Below are 10,715 nucleotides of genomic sequence, written 5' to 3'. Positions count from 1 at the left end.
ATAACTCTTATTGTGAAAAGAGCTATTTACTCTATAATGGATAGGTAGAGCCAAAGAATGTGGACTATACAAGTTCGCAATACCTTTTGATGAAAGAAAGGGCTCCGGTGTATAGAGAGGGCCTCACCGTTTAAAAGGGAACCATAGAAACGATGGAACCCACTATTTTTTTTAGTATTATTAGAATGAATTTGTTATTTCGTATAGAAATAACTGAACGGAGTGGAATAAAAAATCGTGGTTGGGAAGGTTACTATAGCAAAAGCCATTGGAATTAATATTTTATATATCGGAATAATTAGTTTTGTTATTAATGAGAAAAAGGGTGGCTAAAAGAAGAGAAATCATTAGTTATTCATTAAGGTTAATTTGATTCAATGACCAGAGTTCCGCGAGGATATATAGCCCGGAGACGACGAACAAAAATGCGTTCATTTGCCTCAAACTTTAGAGGGGCTCATTTAAGACTTAATCGAATGATTACCCAACAGGTAAAAAGAGCTTTTGTTTCCTCTCATCGAGATAGAGGTAGGCAAAAGAGGGATTTTCGTCGTTTGTGGATCACTCGGATAAACGCAGCAACGCGGGTATATAAAGTATTCGATAGTTATAGTAAATTAATACACAACCTGTACAAGAAGAAATGATTCTTAATCGTAAAATGCTTGCACAAGTAGCTGTATCAAATCCAAATAATCTTTACACGATTTCCAATAAAATAAAGATCATCAATTAAAGGTATAAATAAAGTAATATACTGGAATAATAAAAGATGAATTCCCGGAGTTCCCTCTCGGGAAGATACAATAAATTAAGATTAAGTGGTAGGAATCAACGAGCTGGATTACTTTCTTTATAATATATATAGGTCTGGCCCTTTCGAATTCGAATAAAACATCAACAATCGGAACTTAAGTTCGGTTGTTGTTTCTTAAATTTTGGTTGTTGTTTCTTAAGTTTCGATTGGAATTGTACTTTTGCGTTAATTGAGGGAATATGTCTATTTTTTCTGGGTCTAGAACCTGTAATTATTGAAATTGACTGGGCTTGAAATTGCTTTTCGTTCTCATAGTTACGAAACGGTAAGAAAGATAAAATACGAGCCTGTTTTATAGCAAGAGTAATTAATCGTTGTTGTTTCAAGGTTAATCTATTTATTCGTCTCGATAATATTTTTCCTTGTTCACTAATAAATCTATTAATTAAACTCATGTTTCTATAATCAATTCGATCTCCCGGCCAATCCGGGGACGCCTACGAAAAGGTTGTTTAGATTTACGAAAAGGTTGCTTGAATTTACGAAAAGTTTGCTTGGATTTACGAAAGGGTTGCTTGGATTTATTAAAAGTTTGCTTGGATTTACTAAAGGGTTGCTTAGATTTAAGAAAAGGTTGTTTAGATGTATACATGATTTATTCCTTATTTAAAATTTGAAAATTTGAAAATTCACTTCTTTATTTTATTAATTTAGGATCCAGAAGAAGTAGTTTTTCTTTGATCCATATCTTATTTGATTCATATTATAGTATATGAATACCCTCTATACATATGAAATAATATCTACCGGAAATCAGATGAGTTGATTTGTATTTTGTATTCTATACTATGTTTTCTTTATATATTAAATATGAAGTTCTTACTCTTTCTGTTGTTTGGAAAGATCGAACACACGATGTTCCTATTTCTTTATTTCGTGATGAGTCGTATGCTTGCGACAATAACGACAAAATTTTTTGAATTCTAATTGTCCGGTGTATTGTGGCGATTCTTTTGAGTACTATATCTAGAAATCCCCGTCGATTCCTCATTGGCACCTTTCGAACACAACTGATGCATTCCAAAATAACTCTGATTCTAACATCTTTTCCCTTGGCCATGAACCTCCTTTTCTTTTTGGATTGACTTAACTTAATTCTTCTACTTATTCTTTTTATTCTTCTATTTTGAATCCGAAGAAGAAGAATAAAATTCATTAGAATAATTTTTTTTTATTCTTAAATTAAGTAATAAAAAATAGAGAAATAATTAAAGAATACAATCCTTGTCGAATTAGCAAAGATTTTGGTTCGAAATCCTTTCATTTAATTAGCCAGCCCCACCTTTTCTATGCTCTGATTTCTGAGGCCTTATTTAGCTTGGGTACCCCTTTAAATTGAATTTCTATTTTCAAAAATGGGTTTACAAAATTTTTAATGACTCTGAGGTTCAACCCAATCCATCTTTTCTTTCTTTTTCCTTCCGATACTAAAAAAAGATTGAAAAGGATCAAATTTTGTCATATCACGAAGAAATCTATCCCTCCCATAGCAATAACTAGAATTAAAAAAAAGGGAATGACAAAGCATCTGGGAATAAACGATTAATTTCTATCAATAAACCTGCTAAAGCACCAAACCATAGAGTACTTAGCACGGGTGCTACAGAGAGATATGTTTTTATATCCCGCATTGAAAATCCTCCTTCCTTGTTGGAATACATATATGATCATAAACTCTTGCCCAAGATTGTTATGCTATATATAAAATGAACCATATCGACGAAATTTTCCTATCCCTAAAAAAGAAAAAGATGACCCCTTCTTCCTATATATTAGCAAGGAAAAGTAATCCTTCTTTTATAGGCGAAATTATATTGGATTTTATATGTATATAATTCCTTAATTATATGAGACCAAAAAGAAGAAATGACACGAGGGTTCTATATATAGATAGAGAAAGAAAGAAGAAGAAAATAGAAAGAAGAAGAAAATTATGATGTGGAAAAGAAGACAGGAATTGTGTACAATGGCATTGTACAACAATTTAATTTGGAAAAGGGATGTAGCGCAGCTTGGTAGCGCGTTTGTTTTGGGTACAAAATGTCACAGGTTCAAATCCTGTCATCCCTACCTATTACTTCTTTCTTCTTTATAGGCAGTAGCGACGAGATCAATTAAAGTAAAGTGGGTATAACTTGAATTTGTGGAGACTATACGTACGTGAGATACATTAGGAATAGAAAAAGATTTTCTTTTTGAATGAATGAAAGCGCTCTTAGTTCAGTTCGGTAGAACGCGGGTCTCCAAAACCCGATGTCGTAGGTTCAAATCCTACAGAGCGTGATTCCATCTATTTTATGTCGAAGCAGAGTAAAATAACTTAACAAAATTGAATTGTAACTCCAATTTCAATTTGACCTCCTCTCTGGTCTGGAGGAGGTCAATCAAAAAAAAATGACTCAATCAAAGATCCAACTGATCCCCCACGCCTGTATTGCAAATACGCAGTCACGAATAATCCCGCTAAAGTAATAGGAATTAGGCCTAAGACGATTCCAAATAGAAAAACTTCAATCATTTCGATTTGTTCGAGGGGATAAAAAAAGAGGTACGATCTATCCCTAAATAGTACTCTAAATTATCCACGAATCTCAATGACCAAGAAAAGAATTCCTAATTAGTCTGGAAAAGAGTCGTAGAATGCCAGGAATCCCAAAGAAAGATTTTCTTTTCTGAATTATAATTATTCAGTCAATTCAAATAAGGCGTATCTTGTTCAAGCCAATAAATAGAGCTGGGGTTATAGTTAAAGCAGCCAGTAGAAAACCAAAATAACTAGTTAAAGTAAGCATGAAAGAGTTAAATTCCATTTATTTTTTTTTACTACACTACATATGTTGGTAAAGCATTTACCTAAGTTATGGAAAATTCAGAATTCATCAGTTATTTTAGATAATACTAAAAAACAAGGTAGAGTAAGATACAGAAGTGTAAAAGAAAGTGGATTCATCAGATGATACATGAGTCCCTAATTCCGAATCAAGAGATTTGTTGTGGAATTTGTCAATTGAGTAAAGTAATAATATTAAGAACTAGATCATCTAACCCCATTGAATTTCATTTTTTCATTCAATTTTCAGGGAAATTTTTGAATAAGAGATAAATAAACAATTGAATTTGAAAAAAAAACTTCTTTCTATTTTGGATAATTTCTTTTTCAATAGGACCCTCGTTTTGGAGTGAACGATCGAATATTCCCCTATTCCTTCTTATTTTAACTGATTGTATTCCATATGGAATAAGAGGAGAACAAAAGCATTCCACGACCTGCCAAGGGGCTGTTAAAAAAAAAAAGAAAGCCTTCCTTGAATTTACTTTATTTTTATTCCTTTTTCGAACTCCAACCAAAGTAGATTCGAAGACGAGTCACTTCAATTATCCTTTTAAGTTCTATTCTATCTTCTGTCTTTCCCTATTTCATCTCGTAAAGTTCCGCGCTCGCAGTTTGGTCAAGAAAGTTAGACCTAATCCAACAAACAATACAAGGATGAATTACGAATTATGAAAGGATAGATTTCACATATACTTGTCCTTGTATTGTGTCAGTATGAGAATATCCTTCCTAAATTATTTATCCAAACCTATTGATCATTAACTTAGATTTTCCCAAGATTTTGGCTGCTATTCCGAATTACTCTATATATTCCGAAGCCAATGAAAAGTAAGTAGAACCTACAAAAATGGGGTTTTCTATTGATGCCTTGAATAACATATAGCTTACCTATAGACAAAAAAAATAAAAAAGTAATTATGTTTCGGAACCAGGCAAAACCAGATTGCTGTGCCATAGGAAGGATAGCTATACTAATTCGGTATACTCAAAATACACCTTTGGTACAAAATTGACAATCTCACAAGGATGAAATATCAGTAATTTTCTATTTACTGGTCGATCCCATCTTTTACGGAATCAATTCCTTTTTTGAATGTACAAAAATTTTGGGAGTTCAGCATGTCTGGAAGCACGGGAGAACGTTCTTTTGCTGATATTATTACCAGTATTCGATACTGGGTTATTCATAGCATTACTATACCTTCCCTATTCATTGCGGGTTGGTTATTTGTCAGTACGGGTTTAGCTTATGACGTGTTTGGAAGTCCTAGGCCAAACGAGTATTTCACGGAAAGCCGACAAGGAATTCCGTTAATAACCGACCGTTTTGATTCTTTAGAACAACTCGATGAATTTAGTAGATCCTTTTAGGAGGCCCTCAATGACCATAGATCGAACCTATCCTATTTTTACAGTGCGATGGCTGGCTATTCACGGACTAGCTGTACCTACTGTTTTTTTCTTGGGATCAATATCAGCAATGCAGTTCATCCAACGATAAAACAAATTCCAACTATAGAACTATGACACAATCAAACCCGAATGAACAAAATGTTGAATTGAATCGTACCAGTCTATACTGGGGTTTATTACTCATTTTTGTACTTGCTGTTTTATTTTCCAATTACTTCTTCAATTGAGAGAAAGAAAGAGACTAATAAGAATTCTCTTATCCCATTTGGAAGGATACCATCCTTATAACTACCCATGACTGTTTTTGTCTCTAGCATGACCAATTGATAAAATGTGGAGGAAAGTAGGGGAAATGGCCGATACTACTGGAAGAATTCCTCTTTGGCTGATAGGTACTGTAGCTGGTATTGCTGTGATTGGTTTAGTAGGTGTTTTCTTTTATGGTTCATATTCTGGATTGGGTTCATCTCTATAGTAATCGGAGGGACCAGATTGTAAACATGAAAAAGTAGGAGCTTAGCGGGTCCTTACCCCCCTTTATCTGATTAGAGCGGAAAGGACCCGCGGAATTTTTACTCTTATAACGCGAATTGAATCTATTCGATTCACTCTTATGAAGCAACAAGAAAAAGAGATCACTCGAGGATCCAATATCTTATTCCACGAAGGAAGTATCCTGAAAATCCTTGATTTAGTTTCGAGTAATAAACTAATAAAACCTTAATCAAAACTATTCAACTAGCCTAAAAATAAAAAAAACCTTCAATGGAAGAGTTTACTTTTTTTTTGCAAAATTTCTGTAAATTTGAAGTTGAACTTAATTAAACAAGCCAAGCAATTTGCTCACAATCACAAGAAATTTTTCCCCCGCCATATTTTCTTCCCCTCTGTTTGTCCACTACCTCGGCTAAACCTAAGCAAAAGAAAAAGAGGTCCAAGAGACAGACCCGAATAAAGAAGAAATAGTAATCTTTGACGAATTAGGAAGAAAAAGGATTCTTATTTTGATACAAGAAGAATCGGCACAAGAAAAAGCCTTTTTCTTGTGCCGAATAGACGATTAAGAAGACCTGCAATCCCTCCGAAAAGGAAGAAATTTTAATTTTATTGTTCTCGCCTTTGCCTTGGATTCTCTTCTTTTGCATGGGATATAAATAAGGAATTCCAGACATCTCATAAACAAAAAGCAGTCTAAACAAAAAAAGGATTTCCAAAATAGATCATAGATAATTCTAGCAATTGCCAATAAATCGAGGCTTTTTACCAACTTGATGGTAAGAAATCCCGGGACCTAGAAATTCATTTCGTACAATTGAACCTTTTCAAACTGTTTCTTTTTGAGAACCAAAAAAACTTGTGCCAAAATAACGGATGCGAAGAAGAACAAAAGGCCTTGGACACGTAATGGATCCTGAAGCACGATTTCTGCGTCCCCCTGACCAAAACCTCCCACATTAGGATTGCTTGTTAATGGTTGATCAAGCTTGATGGATTCCCCCTCTGAAACAAGAAGTTCTGGTCCGGGAGGTATAATATCAATCACTTGGCGTCCATCTGATGCATCAACTATGGATATTTCATACCCCCCCTTTTCTTTACGTAGTATTTTTCTTACTATACCTGTTGACGTAGCATTATAGACTGTATTGTTACTCTTGCTACCATCAGGATAGATCTGTCCTCTTCCTCGGTTTCCCCCTACATATATGGGATATTTTAAGAAATGAGCATCTTTCTTCGTAGCAGGATCAGGGGAAAGAATGGGAAAGACAATTTCACTATATTTCTTACCGGGAACAGGGCCTATCACAAGAATGTTTTTTTTATCGGGACGATAACTCTGAAAAGCAAGATTTCCTATCTTTTCTTTTAACTCAGGGGAAATACGATCGGGCGGCGCTAATTCGAATCCCTCGGGCAAAATAAGAACAGCACCTACATTCAACCCTCCCTTTTTTCCATTAGCAAGAACTTGTTTCAATTGCATATCATAAGGAATTCGAAGAACTGCTTCAAATACAGTATCGGGAAGCACAGCTTGGGGAACTTCAATATCGACGGGCTTGCTAGCTAAATGGCAATTGGCACATACAATTCGTCCAGTTGCTTCTCGTGGGTTTTCATAACCCTGCTGCGCAAAAATGGGATATGCATTTGAAATAGATGTCCGAGTTATTACGTATATCATGATCGCTACAGAAATCGATCGAGTTATCTGTTCCTTTACCCAAGAAAAAGTATTTCTATTTTCCATGTCCAATCGCAGATCCCAGAATTTCTACAATAAATTAGATAGGTAGCTAAGCTAATCTAGTTCCCTATACACGAATCTGTTGTCATTCTACTGCAACAGTTGTACTGCAATGATGAATACCTTAAAGTAGGTATAAATAGAAAGAATTTTGCTAAAATGGAAAAGGGCTTTCTTTCTAAAAAAAGATGCTTGCTAATTTGATTAATATTAATATCGGGAGATCAAATGAATTTATGCTTCACTAATTGAATGATAAATGACTACAAGCGAAGGAGATAGACGATTTAAACAAAAAAAGACCCAAAATTTCAAACATGTATCTAGAATTACTGGAAAACTACAAACAAAAATAGTGAAAATAAGCTCGTTAGGAGCCCATCCAAAATCGTTGTAGACCCAACGAATTACTAGTTCCCAACCACGGGTGGAGTGAAATCCAACAAAAAAATCAGTAACTAAAAGAATAAAAAAAGCTTTTATTGAGTCATTTAAATTATAGAAGAATTCCTGAACCCAAGAATTCAAAATGACAAGTTCCTCTTTACCCAGAAAAAAAGAACCACTTAGAATAGCCAAACAGATTATATTTGTCGAGAAATGCAAAATGGTATGGAGATGATCCTCATTATTTATTTTGACCCATTGTATTATTTCCTTGTGTATTCCTGTAGGAGGTTTTTGTACATGTGTCTTTAGTTTCCCTTTTATCATCTCGTCCAAGAGAGAAAGTTCTTCTAATTCTATGAATCTTTCTAGAATCCTTTTCTCTTGAATATCAGTTAAGAGAGTTTCGGATTGCCTGGTATTCACACCAATTCTTAATCCAAAGTTCCAGACATTTGTTAAATGAGGAAGAGACCCCCCAAGGCAAAAGTACGATAAATACAAGATATAGTAAAGAAGGCAATGCTTTCTTTTTTTTCATTTTTGATCCGTAAATGGAGTTGTTAATGAATATGCTTCATTCGCTGACTCTATTCCATTCCCTGACTCTATATGATGATATTTCTATTTCATGATATTTCTATTTCTTTGAAGCAAAAACTATATAGGTTTGATACCCTGTATCTATTCTTCTTTTTTGTATATTAGTTAGTAGTGGAATTTCAGTGCATTGGGTTCTTTCTTAGATCTAGATGGAATGAAATAGTGAAATAGAATAAAAAAAAAGCCCTTTCGGATGAAAAAAGAAGAATAGTATGCGATATATCTCACTTGGATAAAAAAAAATTAAAAGCAAATTTCTCTTATCCTCGTTTGTTCCTTCCTTTAGATAAATACTTAAAAATCCCCTTACAATAACAAATCCAATTTAGAAGGGACTTCCTCCCCGTGTTGAGAAAACTTTTCTTCTTCCAATTCTTCTTTTCTTCATTCAACTCAGTTCAAAAAAGATACCTCAAAATACTTCAATTGGTACGCGCAAGAAATAGGCCAATTCGGCAGCTTTTTGTTCAATTTCTCGTGGAGTAAAAAATTGATCATCAGTACGAGTCAAGGGAATGATCCCCTGGCCCCGGATTTCCATATAAAGAATACGACGAGGATAAAGACCCTCTTTAACCTGAATTCTAATTGATTGGATATCCCGCATAAGGAATCGAAGGAAGACGCGACGTTTTATTCCAGGGAATCCCCAACGAAAAATGCACACTATTCCCTCTTTTCTATCGAATCGGTCATAACCACTACCTACATTCCACAAAATAGTACACCACAAGTAGGAGCTAATGAATAGGCCTGCGATTCCGTAGAAAGACATCACGACCCCCTGCGGAAAAAAAAGAATTTCTTGAGATGGAAGTATAGATATAATATTCTTACCAAGATAACTGGAAATCCCAACCGATAAGAATCCTAGTGAACCTAGAAAAAGAATACAGGCCCAGAAAAAATTACCCCTTTTTCGAGAACCTTTTAGAAGTTCTACCCATATGTGTTCTGATCGCCAATTCATATTAGATATACTAAATCCAGCAGCGGTCGATTGAAATTGAGAGAATAAGCTAAATAATTTTGACTTTACTTTTTTTGATTCTGAAATCGCCTTCAGCAACTAGTACTCCTGTGAAATAATAGGTTAGATACATTGACTTTCTATTCAAAAAATATTCGTTGATTCAATTAAAATAAATAAAATAAAACTCGCTATACCTGGCTCTGCATATTCATGCATTTATGCTCGTAGCCTATATCCGCATCCATAACCGTTTTTCATTTGTGTGTAGAAAGTGTGTGTAGAAAAAGCCACATACCCTACCATATTATATTACTTACACTAAAAAATACTAGACAATCTTATTTTTTTGCACATAAAGAAATAAAGAAGTCATTGCAATTGCCGGAAATACTAAGCCTACTAAAGGCACGAAAATAGAAGGTAAGTTTAAATCCGTCATGGAATAGGTGTCTCAATTCAAATTTACTATTTCTATCTAGTCGAAAAATATCTTAAGATTCTTATGATATAATTAAGTATATCTATTATAAGGAATATTGACTATTGTATTGTATTTTTTATTTTTAGTTTGAAAAATATTCTGTAAAAAAAATGAAAGGATAATAAGAAAATTCCAAAAAAGGAGAACTAATTAAAAAGATTTTATTTTGATTTTCCCATCCTCATGGCCTTTCTATCTTTCTAATCTAATTTGAAATTGGATTCAAAAGAAAGCGGTTAGAATTTACTTCCTGCATACATACTTCTCTAGAAGCGCATACAATTGATAATACTATATTTTATTATTTTATTATTTTATTTGTATTTCTTTATTGTATTATACCTTAATATATATATTCTAGATATATAGAATAGACGAATCTCGATTTGTCAAGTCTCATGATCATATCATGATCTATTTTTATTCGGCTCAATCTTTTTTTTTCTAAAAAAGATTGAGCCGAGTTTAATTGCAATCAATTAGAAGAATAAAGAAGAATTACTGCATTTCATAACTGATTTTTTTCTCTTTTTATTTCGTTTCTTTTTTATTTATACCTTCTTTATCTTTAGTTTTATCTAGTTAATCAATAGTATCTACCGGCTCGAACTCGAATTTGATCGCCTTCCATACTTCACAAGCTGCGGCTAGTTCAGGACTCCATTTGCAAGCTGCTCGGATAATTTCATTACCTTCGCGAGCAAGATCGCGCCCTTCGTTACGAGCTTGTACACAGGCTTCTAAAGCCACTCGATTAGCTGCTGCACCAGGTGCATTTCCCCAAGGATGTCCTAAAGTTCCTCCACCAAATTGTAATACAGAATCGTCCCCAAAGATTTCGGTCAGAGCTGGCATATGCCAAACATGAATACCACCTGAAGCTACCGGTATAACACCTGGCATGGATACCCAGTCCTGAGTGAAAAAGATACCGCGAGCACGATCTTTTTCAATAAA

At 34.2% G+C, this 10,715-nt stretch overlaps 2 non-coding genes across 2 annotated transcripts; both read left to right on the top strand.

Moving 5' to 3' along the window:
• The first annotated feature begins 2,813 nt into the window (after window positions 1-2,813).
• Window positions 2,814-2,887, top strand: TRNAP-UGG (transfer RNA proline (anticodon UGG)). The gene has a single exon. It is a non-coding gene; the product is annotated as a tRNA-Pro (tRNA).
• A 139-nt stretch (window positions 2,888-3,026) lies between these two features.
• On the top strand, window positions 3,027-3,100 carry TRNAW-CCA (transfer RNA tryptophan (anticodon CCA)). Its single transcript has one exon. It is a non-coding gene; the product is annotated as a tRNA-Trp (tRNA).
• Window positions 3,101-10,715: the final 7,615 nt, after the last annotated feature.

Source organism: Aegilops tauschii, unplaced genomic scaffold (genome assembly GCF_002575655.3).
Source record: "Aegilops tauschii subsp. strangulata cultivar AL8/78 unplaced genomic scaffold, Aet v6.0 ptg000361l_obj, whole genome shotgun sequence".
In the NCBI taxonomy this organism is placed as follows: Eukaryota; Viridiplantae; Streptophyta; class Magnoliopsida; order Poales; family Poaceae; genus Aegilops; species Aegilops tauschii.
The sequence above is the reverse complement of the archived record's forward strand: the minus strand, read 5'-3'. Positions and strand labels throughout refer to the sequence as shown.